This window comes from Pipra filicauda, unplaced genomic scaffold (assembly GCF_003945595.2).
Source record: "Pipra filicauda isolate LSUMZ 115617 unplaced genomic scaffold, ASM394559v2 scaffold12_size5214236_pilon, whole genome shotgun sequence".
NCBI lineage: Eukaryota > Metazoa > Chordata > Aves > Passeriformes > Pipridae > Pipra > Pipra filicauda.
In genome coordinates, this window is record NW_024103763.1 from 2,815,253 (window position 1) to 2,832,870 (window position 17,618).

At 39.8% G+C, this 17,618-nt stretch overlaps 1 protein-coding gene across 2 annotated transcripts in view; it reads left to right on the forward strand.

The window, feature by feature from the left end:
* The window catches only part of SH3KBP1 (SH3 domain containing kinase binding protein 1), a 214,933-nt gene that overhangs the window by 5,038 nt on the left and 192,277 nt on the right, over nt 1-17,618 (forward strand). The gene's annotated exons all lie outside the window — the stretch shown is intronic.

Genomic DNA, 17,618 nt, shown 5'->3' on the forward strand with positions numbered 1-17,618 from the left:
ATGGTTTCTTAAAACAGCAGAATTCTTGTGCTAATCAAAATCTCTACATAATCTGTAGAAAATTAAGGTAGAGCTGCTAGAAAAGGTATTTTTTTCTCTGGGGTTTAAGGAAGTAATGTAATGAACGTGCAATAAAAATAATGTAATGTAATAAAATACTTTACTGAAAAGCAGTTTTATTTTTATATTAATGCTGAGTGCACACACTGTTTAAACTGCTACTAATGCAATATATACAATTTATCACAATTTATATGTGATGTTGTTCGGATTGCTTCTTTTGTAATTGTTATTTACTGGATGTTAGAGGATGTTTTTAAGAATACTGCTGAAATTCACATAGGAGATGAGCGTTGACCTTGTAGATAATGCTTTGACTCCTTCCACACTTGAAGAGGAAGGGACTCGTGTAAGGAGGAGAAAAAGGAGAGCTTGGTAACATGAAATGAGCAGCTGAAATTTCAGGTCTTATATGTTAGAGGTCACTGAAGTGCTGCAAGCAGGTTAGCCCTGATGAGATCAAAGGAGGGAGAACAGCCACAGAGATGGTATCAGTTGTTTTGCTCTGATACTGCTGGTATAGAGCGAGCTCATTAAAAAGTATGATGGATTTTATATGGTTCCTATCTCTGTGGTTTTTAAAATCCGGACCAGGGAGCGGATATTTTCCCTTGATGCAAAAGCAGGAAGTAGCTGTAGGGCATATCTGTGTTCTGTACACTGAGGAATGATGAAAGAATATATTAGGGGGAGGGGAATGAGAGAGGAGGTGAGTATCAAGATTCAGTAATTCAGCTAATGTAAAAGTAATTGCTGTCAGTCTGCTTCACACTGAGAGGAAACACAATAAATCTTGAAGTCTCTAAGTGTGAGAGAATATGCAGTTCAGTTTTCATAGATTATTAGCAAATGAAGTTCACTTTCCCCTCCTTTTTATTTTTGATAATTGAGAAGCATCAGTAGAAACCAGCTTTTTGAAATGCAGTGGTAGAGTCCACATAAAAGCTGTATGTCCACATAAAAGACTGTTGCAAAGTCTTGGCTGTGATTTGTTTCTAACATAACTTTGCCTTAAAAAAAGAAGCATCCTGCAGGATGAGCAATGAAAGGGGAAAGGATGTCTTTTTTCTCAGTCTTGTAGCAGTTTGTATTCCAGTGGGGATGTTGCTGAGAATTTGTGCTTCTGATTTAGGATGAAGAGTTGTGTAGAGTTGTGGATCACAAATGATGTCTGTGCTGATACAACTCTCTTCAGCAACAAGGATAATGTAGTATGGAAAGCTGAGCAGTTAAACAAGGAAAATATCCCTAACTTCTGATTAATCTGTAGTGTCAGTATAAAGAGGTGCCTTTTGAACTCTACCTTTGAATTTCATTAGGAGTATTGTACAGAAGGAAAAAGTTCCTCTTTATCTCTCTCTTTCATACTGTGCAGCTAAATCACTTCTGACAATTGAAACCAGCTCACACCAAAACCAGTGTAAGTCTATTCATTTATTTGAAGATCAAAGTCAGTATTGGTGCACAGCTCCCCAGGGAACTAATGCTTTTTTAAAAATGTCAATATAGATTTGTTGCATGTGTTGCAAGTCAGGGCCCAACTAGACTAGATGATCTTTAAAGGTCCCTCCCAACCCAAACCATTCAAAATGATCCATCAATATTTAATTAGCTTTCAGTGGTCACACTGCTCATATTTAAAAATTAAGTGTTTTATGTCCTACAAGTAATTTGTAATAAATGAATTTGCAACTTACATTTAAAAAACTCCAACCAACCCAAAACAAACAAAAAACCCCACCCTAGCAAAGTAGGAATCCCCATGACGTGTGTCCTCTGCTTGTAGTTTCTAGGAATTTGCTTGTTAATTTATAAAGCAACACGCTGATGCTCTTTATTGATAACAAAGTCTCAAAACAAACACACATAAAAGTCACTTGGGGGTGTTTTCCTGTTGTTTTAATTGGGGTTTGTGGGAAGAACTTCATGGAGGTCAGTGCAACTGCTGGTACTGGTCCGTGCTGTATTGAATGCCTGTGCCAGCCTGACTGTCTTTGTATGTAGTCTTTCCAGATAGCTTGAATTATAAAGGTTTTAGTTAAAGGTAGAAGTATTAGAGTATAAGTGTACATATACAGAATATTTCATTTTTGAACCAGTTGTAAAACTGTTCTTTGGAACTCTCATCTCAGATTTGGATCTGTGGTTGCTGATTCATCCTTACCACTGGGAAGAAACATTTTTAATACTCTGGTAACTTGGCAGAATGGATCTTTTTTTTTTTTTTCTTTTCTGATAGGTTTGTGCAGCATTGAAAATTTGCTGTCCTTATGACGAATATAAAACTGGCAAGCAGCAAAACCTCAGCTTAATTTTTCAGTGTTTTTCTCATTCCCGCTGTTCTTTCTATGAGGTCTCACTGAGCTCTTATTGAGCTGTTAGAGCTTCTCTGTCTGTTTCTATTTCCCACTGTCAGAAATTCCAAAGTGCATCCAGAAAAAGATGCCTTTATTTTGGGGTTTCGCTATGGCAAGGTGTGAAAAACTTTTTGCTGTTAAATTTGGACCAAAGAAGTGTTTTAGCTTTGGCCTTATGGTTCCAAATGTGAGGATTAATGGCTTTGGAAGAGTGATGATGGTTATTTATAAATAATATTTGAATGTTTTATGTATGAAGATTGATAACCAAGATTTTTTTTTTCCATCAGCTGTGTCTTAGGGAATGTGTCTTTATTGTCATTAGCAGCTTTATGGAAAAATATCCTATCAAAACCTTCCAGTCTAGACAAGACCATCTTATTTTCTTGTGAAGTAATCTGTTATTACATTTCATGATTCTACTACATTTCATTGAGATTGGAGAACTGAGGTGTTTGCTGAATGCAGATATCCAGCTTTCCTGCTTTAACTATCAAATTTAAAGAAACTCTAAAACCTACATAAGTAGCCAAAATCCCTCAAACAACTCCTACCAAAAAAAATCCAAACCCTGGAAGAACCTGACTTTGCTCCCCTCATCTTCTAAATGACTGGGCGAAGACAGGGGAAGGGAAGGAGAAGTGAGTGCAGAGAGTGAAATCCTTTCAGTAAAGGCTGAGCTTGAGAAGCCTTGCCTTGGGTGCATGATCAAGCAGTTTGTGACAATGGGTATTCCTGAACATCTGAGAGTGAGCAGAAATACTTCCAGGAAGGGTATGGTCCTACTAACTGGGAAAAGAAAATTGCACCATGTGAAGGCAGGCCTGGTAGCAAGAAATGCTTGTAACTTCACTTGCTGATATAATGGAAAATAAATTCTAGTTTCGGAAGAGTACACAGATATGTCTACAAATTTGTGAATCCTCATGATATTAAAGATTTTCTTCCTTAATGGCATGAGCCATGCCTTATTATTTGATTTCAGTTTTCATTCACAGAAACATCAGGCTGCCAGCAGTTGTGGAGAACATTGGCTTGGTAGCTTACAAGATTTACTTTTTATATATCTTTATTTTTAGATTGCCCGTGGGAAGGAAAAGGTTAATCACTGTGCAATCTTGACATCTAGGTTTGGTTCAGACTAAGATATAGATGGTGAAGTAAAACGGTTTAAACCCTCTTCAACCAGTAGATTTGAATTTTGATACACTTCTGCGCTCTTGTTGCATTTTTGTTTAATGAAAATGGTAACATTTAAGTTTCATCTCATTTTAAGATTCTAAGCCATGTGCTGCATTGAGCTGATCATGTAACTAGTCCTGTCGTTAATCTCAGTATGATATTAGATTATTTTTAATCTTGATTCATTATTAGTTGCTGTACTCCTAATATTGGGAATGTGTTCTTTGTAGCTATTTTTGCTAGCAACTTGAATGACACAGTTAACTTTTCAGGTGACATAAAACTAAATACTTTCTGGATTTTGTTGGATTTTAGCTAGTTAGTTTATATATACATTTGACCAACTTCTCATTTGCTTCTTTCTTTTTGTAGCAGTCTGTAAGTCTTGTAGATACAGTAGGCCAAGTTTTGCTATCTGTATAAGACTTCTCCAATTTCATAGAGTTAACATGTTTAATCAGGGGATTTGTGAGTATAGTTAATCCAGTCTGATTAACTGCTGTTTTATGGATGGAAGGTCTTAATAAGCAGAATCCTTCTATGACTTCTTCCTTGCTTGACTGAGTGTGTGATGAAAAGAGATGTACCTTTGAGAGGCAGCTAATTTGTACAAGTAAGATTACCTTTTTCTGTTGCAAGAAACAATCTTTTACCTGGGAGAGAAATCTTCCTGCTACTGTTGCTGTTGTCTTTGGTTACAGTAGTTTTTAATGTTCATCCTCCTGGACAGCGGCTCATTCCTCCTCCATCCAGTAATCTCTTCTAAAATTGGAAAGATCTTTATTTTCTTTGAAACTTAATATAAAAGTTCCTTGTATCTGCTGATTGTTTCATTCATCAAATACCTTTATTTAGCTGCATTTGAAAACAGTTGAAATACACTTGTCAGTTCTACTTTGACCACTGAGGTCAGTTTGAGTGGTCTTGTTCTGTCAGCTCATACTGCCTTTCAGAGTTGCTCACTTGGATTTGCATTAACTGTGCTACTTACTTTAAAGACTACAATTTCTGTGTGTGAAGCACCTATAAATAGTGCTTTTGATTAGCTGACATCTCAATTATCTGACTGTGGTTCGTGGAAGATTAAGATGCCATCTAGTTCATGCTGAACTACTACATTCTGACAATTCAAAGTGATCTTCACTGGTTCCAGAGTCAAGAGAGATCTATTCATATGTAATTCCTCTGCAATGTATTTGATAGTTTGTTCACTGTTGTGGAGAAAATAGTTTTGTTTATTACTGTGTGTTTCTCATTCCTTCACCTCATTCTGTCAGAAAGCAGTTGCACCTTTTCCTGTCACGTAGTGAAGTACATGTATGCTTCTTTCCTTTTGAAAATTGAGGGGGTTTGTTGGTTTGGATTCATGTGTTGTGGTGTTGGTTTTTTTTTTCTTTTTCTTCTTTAGATAAATCTGCATCGCGTTTCTCCTCTGTTTCTCAGGAAAGAAGCTCTTCAGCCTTTTTTTTTTTTTTTTTTGGTTTGTTCAGGTACCGGATGCTCTGTCATTCTGTCATCTCATCTGTTCACATGCCCTTCCTTCAAATTCATCTTTCCTTCTCTTTCACCTTTCTTTCAAATGCACTGCTGCTCTTTTTAGAAAGCTTTCCTATGTACTTCCCTTACACAGTCTCAGAATTCTCTATATTAAGATGCAAAGATGTTCAGAATTCTGAAGGCAATCTGGTGTGGAATATAGCCCTGTGGATGATCCTTTAGGAGTTTTATTCAGAATTAGGGAAAGAAGAAACCTTTGACTGAATTTCCATTAGTATGATGTCAGGAAGGAGAAGGACTGGCTGTCTTTGAAAGACTATGGCTTTAACGTGTGGAGTTCTTTCAGAGTCAGAATTGGTACCTTGGAAGGTACCAGCATAAATGCTGAGGTGTGTGTTGCATATTTTGTTTTGCCAGCCACGTTTTTGATATTTTTTGATGGAAGACTGGTGCCTTTGGTATGTGAAGTAAAACAGGTTGTGGAAGTTGGCAAAGCCAAATGCTGAAGTTCCAATGTTTTTTTAATTTGGAGAACTTAAAAGCAGGATGTTGCTATTTTAAGTAGAATTGCAGTTCCTGTCTGTTCAAGTCTGTCAGTGTCTCTCTCAAGAACCAAAATCAAGGAGCTGATGTAATTTCTCTTGTAGGCAGAGAAATTAAATGTAAGAAATGCTCCTTGCCTCTCCAGACCCTCTGAAATCTAGGATTAGTTTTGGCTTCCGATTTCCTTAGCTCCAAGATCTTGAAACACTGGAAACCAGGGAAGGTCCTTACAATGTTCTTTAGAGGGATGGAGTCCAGCAACCCTCTTCTTAGATGAGGGAAAAGTAGAGCTTTCTCCTTAGCCTTGGAAGAAGTGCTCAAGGTAGATAACATTTAGGGACAGCCTTATTTCTGTCCTCTCTAGTTCTCTTGGTTGTGTGGTTTAACCTGCACACTGCTTCCTGGGTGCCATAGGAAGATTCTGTGCCAGCATCGACCCCTCTGTCCTGAGGAGAATCTGTCTTATTGTTACTTCCTTGGCCACACACTTTGTCCTGTTCCAGACAGTACCAGTGTTGGTTCCTGGGTGTGGGTGGGAGGAGGAGGTTGTCAGAAGAATAATTACTGATAAAACAATAGGGTTTATTGCCTCTGTTTGCTTGGGTTCCACAAAGCTCCATCCTGCTACTTTCTCCCCCTTTTCCCCACATCCTCAATGCAGCAAAGGGTTCTTCTGTCTGAATGCTGACTGTTGTTTGTGCTTTCACACTATGCACAGCTCGGCTGAGCATTCCCATTCAACCAGCGCAGAGTGGCTCGAATTCCCTATTGGAACAATGTTGTTATCAGGTCACAAGCTGTTCCTGCTCGCAATGAGAGTCAGTGACAAGCTTTCAAATGTACTTGTTTGGCTTGCATCAGTTTTTGCTTTCAGGATTGTTCTTCTAAGGTGGAGATCTATGTAATGCCCTGTTTTTGGAAGTTCATTCTGGTCATATGAGTTAAAGGAGATCTCTTGGAAGTATAAGAGTGTTTTTGCAGGTGGAGGAGACTTCTTGAGACCTTTAACCTGCTACTAGAAGATACCTCTTTTAGGAGCTGTGTCTTCTACTTGCAGCATAACCTTTGCTTTCTGAAAGGCTTTGCCTTGATCAAAATCAAGAGAATTTCTCGAAGAAAAAATTAAAATAAAAAATGTTGATGGAAGTGCCTACTTGCCCAGGCCTAAAACTGACACATAGGATTTTGAAAAGCACCATTAAAGGAAAACAGAGCTGATTATTTCTCTTCTACATCCAGTCCAGCTTCTCACTGCTGTACAATGCATCTCTTTGTGACAGTTTATAATGCATCAGTTAAAACACGACTGGTTTGTAGTCATAACATTTGACAGGTGGAATTAGAAGAGTTACTGCTGGGGTAAATATTTTGCGGCTGCTGTCTTAAAAATGATAGAATTCCATGAAACTGAGGGAAAACAACGTAACTTGAAAATTTTTGTAAGACGCCGTGTTTGTCTACAGCTGGCATTTCACAGCTAAGGGCTGTAGCACAGTCCAAGGATTTTGGCTGTATCAGGCTACTGCTGCCAGCAATCTCTTCTTGCAGAAATTGCCGCTTCCAAAAGCAGGAATACCACAACAGGATGTATCTGTGCACCACTTTTCAGTATGGTTACTTAATGTAACACCATTTTTATAAGCACTTCAAGAAAATGTGGCTAAGATGCAGAGGAGTATGTTGTATCCTCCCCATCCTCCTCCTGTGCAAAAGGGTTGCTACTTTTGGCAAAGATGTGTGGTGATAGTAACAGCTTAGGCATCTAGTGAAATCCTCCAAGCTCCTCTGAGATCATAGTCGTAATTACATTCATGCTTCTAGTCTGATTTTAATGAGACTAGGTGGATGTTGCTGTTTTAGAAGCTTGGAATTTTAACAAATGCTATGCAGTACTCAATATGAACAATGTGAACAAATTGTTGACCACAACCTCTGCTCATCTTCTGGGAGGTTAAATGATGGTACATCATGTCACTGAAAAGGTTCTGAAGAAGTAACTAATATCCTTCCTAGCTTCTCAGTTGCCTGAGAGTGAGATTTAAAAACTGCAAGGGTAGCATTACTAACAAGTTTTTATGAATATATAGTTTGTCATATGGAATTATTTGTCTTTGTTTAGCTTAAGTTACGGTACTCTTCACCTTTTCTGTTTATCTCAGCAATGGGTATAATAATTTATACTCTTCAGAACTTTGAATTATTTTTATGGGTATTAGAGGAGTCAGGAACTCGTGTTAAGAAGATGACAAGTATTTTCCTCTGAACCTAATGTCTTCCATGTCTTCTGGATGGCTTCTTGTGTACATTAGTATCTGAGGGGAAGAACAGTGCTAAAGGTGCACCAGCTCTCAGGACAATTTTGCCTCTGAGAAGCACTGTATTACTTCAGTTACAGGTTAACAGTGCACATTGTCTACAAGCTTGACAATGTGAGTCTAAAGTACGTCTGTTTGTGCATGCTGTATGCTGTAGTTGAGAGGCACTCTGGTTAATAGAACCAATGAATTACAATAAAATTAATCTCTTTCAGTATCAACATTATGATTCATTTTGGTTTTTGAGACAGAAGGACCGCTTTGCCCTGTAGGAAAAGATCAATTAATTCATGGAATACAAGTGCTTCTCTGACTGACAGCCACATGAGTGCCAAAGATTGTCTATGCAATCTCAGTCTTTCAGAAGGGTTAAGGAGACTCATCCCAATAAAATCTAACAGGTATTGTTGGATGCAAAGTGATATTTAAGGGGAAATACAGATGTAACTGCTGCCATCTTGAACTACCACAATTATCTTTTTTTTCCTTGCTTACTCCATCGTTGCACGTATGTGAACGTCTTTGGTGATCAGATGTGCTTTGGCATACTGCTTAAAAAGTTTGTATCAGAGATATGAGTGTGACACGATAAATTCAGTGAGAGGCAACTACTATGATAGCCCTAAGAAAAGCTTAACAAATTTATAATATTTATTAGAAATACCTCCCTGAAGTTGTTTCCCACAGAATTGCTATAAGGTGCAAATTTTATATGGAAAGGTCCCACGTATATACAAAAATACAAACACACTGATTTACTGTTGATCTTTACCTGACTGTAAATGCAAGATTTTTGGATGGATTGTGGTCATACCAAATGCCTTAGTTGGAATATAAAGTATTACTTATCATACTGGGTGAATTCCACAAGAATAACTGGGTGTTTATGTGTTTTAAAAGCTGGAACCAAGCATACCTCTTTGAAAAACAGAAAACTAGCTCTCCTCTTTTCCTGAAGAACAGCTCGGGCGTTATGTCAGCTGGAGTGGCTTCAGCTCTGCTGCTGCCCAGAGAAGAGTCACAACAGCCCTTGGCCAAGTGTTCACTCTACCCTCCAAATCCGGTTTTGGTTGGGGTGCTCTGTACAGCTCCTCTGTTTCTGTGCCTGCGTGTGTCTGTACCTATGAATTGCACACAACAGCTCTTCCCCTCAAATGCTTCCCATGTGTCCTGAGTGCTCTGTGGCTGCCTGTGATGCTTCCAGCGAGTGCGGCCTGTGGCAGAGGGCTGGGACTAGAACATAGAAAGGTCCCTGGGTGATGTGACTTAGGTGGCCCCTTCTGCGACTGCTCTGCTCTTAGACGGAGTGATTCAGTGAAGGTCCTATTCTAGGACTATGACCTTTAGCTCCCCCACATTGTTTTCAAAGGGGAAGTAGGAAAATGTAATGTAAACTGAAAGCTGTTGTCTTAGCAGAGGAGTTGCTGTTTATCATGTAGCATGGGTTTAACATCTTGAAGGTTGAAGAGTACAGATTTTCCTTCTGATGTTTTTATCTTCCCCTCGAGCTTTTCTTTTTCATGAAGCAGAATCCTTGCAAATACTTTTAGCACGGAGTATTATTCCTGGTAGTGTTGCAAAAGAAAAATGCTAAAAATTGAGAAAAAATTTGAGTTAATTTTTCAAGGAAATTACATTTCTTCAATACTTGCTTACAATCAAGTAGATAGAAAATGTGTAAGTTAATTTTTCTGCCACAGACACGTTACAAAACTAGGAGCTCAAGCTTTCTTAAATATCCCAGTTGCAATCTACTTTTAAGATGTGAAGTTAGTGATATATTGTTATTTAATTGTGTTTTATGTGCGTTTCAGAGGTATACATGGTAATGGGCATTTCCATTTTGGTAGAGTGATGACTCCAAAGGCTATTCAGTGGCTCCTTCATCTGGTATTATAAAGTATAATGACACTGAGAGAGTTGAGTCTTTATAAACTAGAGATTATTTTGTTCTCTGGTAGAAGAGCCCCCATCAGACGTTATATGAATCTATCTTCCTTCTCTCAACTGTATTTGTACTACAGCATCCCACATGCAATTGGCCTGCTGTTCAGTGTTCTTGGAGTGCAGAAAACAGTGGCCTTGTAGGTCATTTGTGATCTTCAGACCTTCTGGCCCTCTAGGTCTAGTTTAGGAAACCAGCACTATTGAATGTGAAGTAGTTTGGGTTTTTTTTTTAAGTTTGATGTCTGATTGTAAGTCATCAGTTATGCTTTGTGGTTTGGTCTAATAAAAGGTACTGATGTTTTTCTCTCCTAGTGGCTCCTAACGTTTTACTAAGAGTTTTTTTGCAACCTGTCATACAGTAAAAAATAGTGATTTTATTTTTTTTAAGTATGCCCATAAACTCTGAAAGAGTAGTGCATTCACCAGCTTGTACCCAGGTGTCTCAAACAGAACAGTTCATTTGAAGAAGACCTTGTCTGTCAGGTTTTGAGGCAGATGGAAATTGATGGGCAGATTTGTAACCCGTTATGAAACATTGTCTTTATGCAACAGATAAAAGCTCTGATGCACTCTCTTCTGAGAAAATGTAATTTGAAACTTTAACTTAAAGCTTGAATGTAGAATACTTGAAGGTAGTCTGTCTAGTTTCCATTTGGGTTTTTTTGGGTAAGCTAATGCAACAAGTGTGTTTAGCATTCATATGAAGTGGAGTGACTAACAAAAGTGAAAACGTAAAATTTAGAGAAGTAGATAAGCTCTTAACTCTTTGACTGCCATGTTTAACTGTATTCACAATCTTTAATGTCTACATTTGGGTGTGAAACCAGCCTGCTGCAGAAGGTGGAGCTGCCCTATGGATGTTGTTACTTGGGTGGAATAGTGCCAAAGACATTAATAACATTTCCACTGTGCCTACACACTTCAGATGTCACAAGAAACTGATTTAATAACATGGCTTTTGTTGCGCAGTAGCAAATCTCTGTTTTTTTTCTTTATTATTTCTTGCTTGGAAAGGCACTCTATAATAATTGAAAATAGCATAAACAGAGACACTTCTGTCTTCAAATGTTTGTGGCATTATTAAAGAAATTCTGACTAGGTCAGTTTAAGAGATTAGATTCTACTTGTAATTTAAAAGGTGGCAAGGAAACAAACTAAACAGTAAAAGAAATATTTGTAATTATCAACAAAATAATTTCATATGTATATGTGACACTAACTCGGGGAATGAAAGGTAGGACTAGTTAAACTTTTAATCAACAGTTTTTTTCCAGATACTCTTTTTTAAATATAGCTGACAGGTTACATTTCAATGCCTGGTTCATAGCATTAACATTTCAAATTGTATATTTTAAATCCAAACCAGTAAGCATTAAATTAAAAAAATCTTATTCCCTGACATTGCAGTAATGAGTTGCACTGTGCCAGTCTCCAGCAGGGTTGTTAATAACTAGCTTTGATTCTGTTCCGTGAGTTTTTATGTTACAATTTGGATTGATGGTAATATAAGGCTAGGAATAGCGGATTGTGTTGGCATGAGAATGAATGTTCCCTTTGTAGATCAAAATAACTTGAATAGCTTTTGATATTGGATTTCATTCCTAACGTAAAAAATGCCTTCTTCCAGCAGAAAATCTGATAGTTAGAGTTTGCAAGCTGGGGCAGGTTAGACATACAGACGTCATGAGGTACAATATTTTGAAGAAAAATTCTCAATACAGCAAAGCCAGATCTTTCTGTCCCAACTCTGACATTTTATTTTGCTCTTGGCTTAAAAGGGATTTGAGTTTTGGCTGTTAATGTAACAATCTGTTTACCTTGGCAGATCTAGGCCTAAGACCAGCCTTTGTTGGGTAACAAATAAAATTAGTTTGAGCTCACTGTCCATGGAGTGTTTTCTCACATCATGAATCACTGGGCAAACTGGGACACTGTTTTAGTCCAGCTCTTGAGGAGAAATCTAGCACAGCACTTCAGAAATGTGGTCTGTTGTACTTACAGATGTGAAACACAACCTCTGGTTTGCTTTTTTCTTAACATACCTGGATCAGTGTTTTCTCCAGCTTCCATGAAGACAAAATTTCACCTCAAAAGAAACAAAGAAGACTAAAGTTAACTGGCAAAACGAATTTTTCAAAACACACTTTGAGAAGGTTGTGTGGTTTAGCATGCTTTGGAAAATGAGGTTGTTTTAAAAACTGCAACTGCATGGACCTATAAATTATAAAGCACTTTTAGGCTGTCATATGGTCTCTAAATTTCAGTAGTATGATAAATGACAATTTTGAGTGATCTCAGAAGTACCTTCCCATCAGTTTGTCACAATCTACACATTTGTTAGGTGTGCTCTTATTCCTCTTTCCAAACTGTGCTCTTGGTTTCCTTTGAAGAGTTTATAAACATCTTGATTGTGTGGTCCTGTTTTGGTGATTCATGTGTCTCTGACATCTTACACACACTTATATTACGGTAATCAAATTCTCTGAGAGGAGACAGCTTTTAAAAATATTTATATGTGTTTTTTAATAATTGGAAACTTTTATAGACAGAGAAAAGCCTGCACAGTAAAGGAGGTTTTTTTGTTTGTTTAAACAAACTTCCAGTAAAACAAAAGTGATTGAACAGCTGCAGCTGTGGGTATGTGAATTAATGCAAGGCAGACAAACTTCAGGAGTTAATTCCAGTGCCTCCAGCCTACCCAAACAGCTGTACAGTTAGGTCAACAGCCCCATCCTACCTTTCGGTCTCTCAACATAAGAGAGAGAACTTAATTAATAAGAAAACAAAACTGTCAGTAAACATGTCATTTTTACAGCCTTCTTAAGGGAAAACTGCAAGCACAGCAACAGATTCTAGAGCTCTTTTAAATCATGGGACTTAAAGGGTGGGAAAAGTTGTTTGTCTTCCTTCATTATGTCTTGTGGCAGTCTGAATGTTGAGGAGTGTTTGAGGAACTGGTAGTTGGAGCCAACCTGAATCCCTGCTCCATTGCCATGTCCCCCTTCCAGCTCTCTAACTGCCTCCTGGTTGCTTAGAACTCAAAGCAGTATGGAATTGCATTCATAGCAAAATCAGAGTAGGATTTAAAAGCTTCCTAAGTAGGAAGGAGAAATGACTTAGCACATACAAAAAGTTTTGAGTCCTGAGAGCAAGTGCATCCTAGGCTGCTTAAAAATGAAGATACAGGGCCTTGCTTTCAAAAGATATTTCCTGGGATTCAACCAAATTGGAAATACCCCTCTAAATAGTCTGAATTTTGCCTTTTCTGAGCCACAGTGCTGTTGTGTTCTGTGGAGATAAAAATTTTCATTGATGCATATATACCTTGGTGCCACTACTTGGATCCAGTAATCTTTAGAGAGCTATTGTGTAAATACAAATTCTGAACCAAATTCACTGGTTGCTCTGGGCAAAAGTGTTTGTATGTGTGCATATGTAAATATATATATATTTATAATTATATGGGTAATATTGTTGCTGTTTTTAGAGACTCTCATTCATATATTAGAAATGTGTTTCCTTTTTTTTTTTTTAAACTTTCTCTAACTGGAATGGTCAGTTTAAGTTCAACAGATTTTCTAGTTTGTGTAGCAGTTGGCACAGAAGGGGTCCAGAGACTCTGCCAGAGGTGGTAAGGAATGATGCAGTAGTTGTGGCAAGATGCTGCAGGACAGCTAAGGAGGTTTAAAAATCTGTTGGTTGGCTGAGTTCAGAGTGTTGGGCTTTCTAGATCTTCAAGTCCCTGAGGCTTCAAGAGACCAAACCTCCAGCTTTCCTGAAGGAAGTGCAGATGGAGTCTGTGCCTCTTGGGCTGTGTCTGGAGACTCCCAGAATGGCAAGTCTGAAAGCCTGAAGTTTATAACTTCTGACACCAGGAGGAAGGCTCCTGCTCCACCTCATGATCTGCAAGTAGGGAACAAATTTAGTGCTTTTATAGGTGATGAGGGTCTTGCTCCATCTTTAATAATGCCACCAACATTTGAAGACAGAAGTGTCTCCATTTATGCTATTTTCAGTTATTGTACAGTGCCTTACCAGTCTGGTTAATCCGAGCCATGAAGGAGCACCAGGAGAAAGAGTGGCAAGGGATAATAGTAGGAAAATTCCCTGCTGTGGGGAGTGGAGACTCCCATCTGCTGACCTGACCTGTCATCTAGAGAGGCTTGTTGCTTGCCAGGAGCTTGGATCTGGAACACTGTGGCAAGACTGCCAAGGCTTGTCTGGCCTTCAGATTACTATTCCGTGCTGCTCTCCCATGTAGGCTTCAGTGATACTGCCTGTAGTGATCTGGAAAGTATCAGTTGTGACTGTATGGCTCTGGGGTGACAACCAAGGGTGTGGGAGCCTGGGTGGATTTCTCCTTGATGCTTTGGGTGAGAGTGAAAGGTGTGAGCATGAGTGGACAGATCCTGTGGGTAACAGCTCATTGCATAGTTGGTGTCAACAACAGAATTCTACTTTTATGATTGTAAGACTCTGGCTTGGAAAAGATGGGATCCGCCTGACTAGGGCAAAAGTATCTTTGCTAACTATCTTATGAGCAATTGGTGGACCAGGTTGGCAAACAAAATGTGGGGGGGTACAAACAGCGGGGACCTTCTAATCAAAAAAGTTAGGACTGAAGGGGGCCCTTTTCAAGCATATCTGTATAGACAAGGAAGTGCCCTTCAGAATTACCTGCTACTCTTTTCTGGGAGGTCAGCATGGCTGGTTGCCTCTCTGAAAAGTCTGTTCTCATTCATATAGCATGGGATGCAAAGAAGAGGAATTACATGTCTTCATGCAGTTGCAGGGTTATGATGAGACCTTCTTCAGACAACTGGAATCTGGCTCATATTGGCAGGACCTGGCCCTCATAGAGGATTTTAATCACCCTGATACCTACTGGAGAGATAGAGAAGTTTGTTTATGGACTGGGTTGGGTGTGAGTAATACAGGAGGTTTCTGGAGTGTGTTGTCTGCTCGATTTCATACTTGCAGAAGAACTGTTTGTTGATCTGAAGGCTGAGAGCAGCCCTGGCTCCACTGACTACGAGATGATAAAAGTTCAGGATCCAGAAAGGAGGAGGGAAAAGGCAGAAAGCAGGATTTCAACCCTGGACTTGAAGAGGCAAGAGCCCATTCAAAGCTCTAAAACCAGTGGGAATGTCCAGGGCAAGGTAAACCTTCCCTCAGTGGAAGAGAATCAGGTTAGGTAATATTTAAACGAACTGGTCATGTGCAAGGCCGTGGCCCTGGTGTGGTACGTGCTGAGGGAGCTAACTCATAGTGGGAGGCCCCTCTTGATAGTGACTAGAAAAGTCACTCTGATTAGGAGAGGTTCCTTAAGACTTGAAGAAAGCAAATGTACCTCCTGTCTTCAGGGAGAACAAGAGGTCTCTTTTTTTTTTTTTGTCGAGAACTACAGACTGGTCAGCCACATGTGAGCCACTGACAGATGATGAAGAAAATAATCCTGGAAGCCATTTCCAAACATATGAAGGACAAGAAACTGGTTGGCAGTAGTCAGCATAGGTTTATGAAAGGGAAGTCATGTCTGAACAATCTGTTACTTTTCTACGGTGAAATCACTGACTCACTGTTTACTTTGACTTCAGCAAAGTATTTGACACTGCCTCTCATATCTTAACAGACTGATGAGGTACAGACCAGGTAAGTGGACAGTGAGGTGGACTGAAAACTGACTGTGATCAGCAGCACTGGCAGTGTTCCACAGGGAGGGGACAATGGGGCTGCTGCTTCTCAGTCTTCAGGAATGACCTGGATGACAGGGCAGAGAGGACTCTGAGCAAGTTGGCAGGTAATGCAAAAGTGGGAAGTGTTTGACTCCCCAGAGGATTGTGCTGCCATTCTTAGAGGCCTGAACAGGCTGGAGAGATGGGCTGCCAGGATCCTCATGAGCAGAGGCAGCGGTAAGTCCTGCAGCTGGAGAGGAATGATCCCAGGCAGCAGTACAGGCTGTGTCTGAGTGTCTGGAAAGCAGCTTTGTGGAGAAGGACCCTGGGATCCTGGTGGACAATAAGTAGATGATGAACCAAGACCTGGTGCTCATGGCAAGGGCAGGTCCTCACTGCCTGGGCTGCATTAGGCTGAGTGTTGTGAGGAGGTGAGGCACATGTGGAGTGCTGTGTCCAATTGTGGGTCCTCCAGTACAAGAGAGAGATGGAGATAGTGGAGTGAGTCCTGTGAAGAGCTGTGAAGGTGGTTGAGGGATTGGACAAGCATGTGACATCTGAGGAGAGTGTGAGAGAGATGGGACTGTTCAGCCTGGAGAAGAGAAGGCTCAGGGTGATTTTATTGATGTGTCTGAAAGCATTTTTAATCTTAAGGGTGATTGAACACTGGAATTTCCTTCCTTTGAGATGCTCAAAATCTGGCTGCATAAGGCCCTGAGCAATCTGTGCTTTAGCTGTCTCTGCTTTGAATAAGGTGGTTTGGTCTACAGAGGTGCCTTCCAACCTCAGATGTTTCGCAGAATATTCTGAGTTGAAAGGGACCCACAAGGATCATCAAGTCCAGGTCTAAAGTGAATGGCCCGTACAGGGATCAAACCCATAACCTTGGTGTTATTAGCACCATGCTGTAACCAGCTGAGCTGATCTCAGGCTTACATTGTGTGATTTAGGTAGTGGTTAGTGGTTTGTACTCTACTTGCAAGCTGATAATAAATGAAGATGAAGTACCACCAGGGGCTGTCCTGGGACTTGCTGTGTTTAACATCTTTATCAATGGTTGGAGAAGGAGTGCATTCTCCCCAAGTCTGTGGTTGATACCAAATTGGTGGAACAGTTCATGTGCTAAAGAGCAGAGGGACCTGAGGCTAGAGGAACTCCAGGTGTCTATCTTGGAGAAGAGAAAACGAGAGGTCCGAATAGCACCCTGACAGTGCCTAGAAGTAGATGGAGTGAGTGCACAGCAGTGCATGGTGGGGCAACAAGACCAACGGATGAAAACTGGTACAAGAATGGTTCCAGCGGAACCATTCTCTCCATAGAGAGAAAACTTTTTTCCCAGTCAAACAATGGAGCAGATTCCCCTATGTGCCTTACCTACCTCTGTCCTTGGAGATTTTCAAGACCGATGTGGACAAAGCCCTGAGTAAGCTGGTTTGACCTCAGAACTGGTCCTGCTTTGAACCTAACTAGAGACCTGAGGTCCCTCCGGGCCTGACTGACTCTGATTTTTCAGTTAAATTTCGGTGATGAATTTTTCATGTTCTGTTTGCATGTCAGCTTGTAATGTGTGGTGCCACTCTTCCTCTATTGCTGTTCATTATGTAGTTTAGCAGGCCTCTTGTGAACTGGTTTTATAATGGTTTTAGACTTCACAGAAGAAGCAGTAGTTGAATATTATAAGCCATAAACTTTTGCCTGGTATGTATCCAAAAGTCAGAACACTGTTTTAGCTCTGACTTGCAGGCTCTGGAGGAGGGACAGAGATGTTCAGCATTGTGACTGTGTGACATTTTGGGGGTGGAAAGAAGTAACTCTGCTTTCCTGTCAGCTTAATTCAATTTAGTATGCAGGGCTTTTTATTTAGGCAGAACCTTTTTGCTGTCTGTGGTGTAATGGTTGGCTTTGCTTTGTGAGCTGGTATTGCCTGTTTGCAGGCTAGAGCTTGCAGAAAGCAGATGCCTGTTACTAGTTCTCATTTTGCTGTTTCGATGGTTGAAGTGCTAAATGTTTGGTGGAACATCCTGGGGCAAGGTTTTCCACTG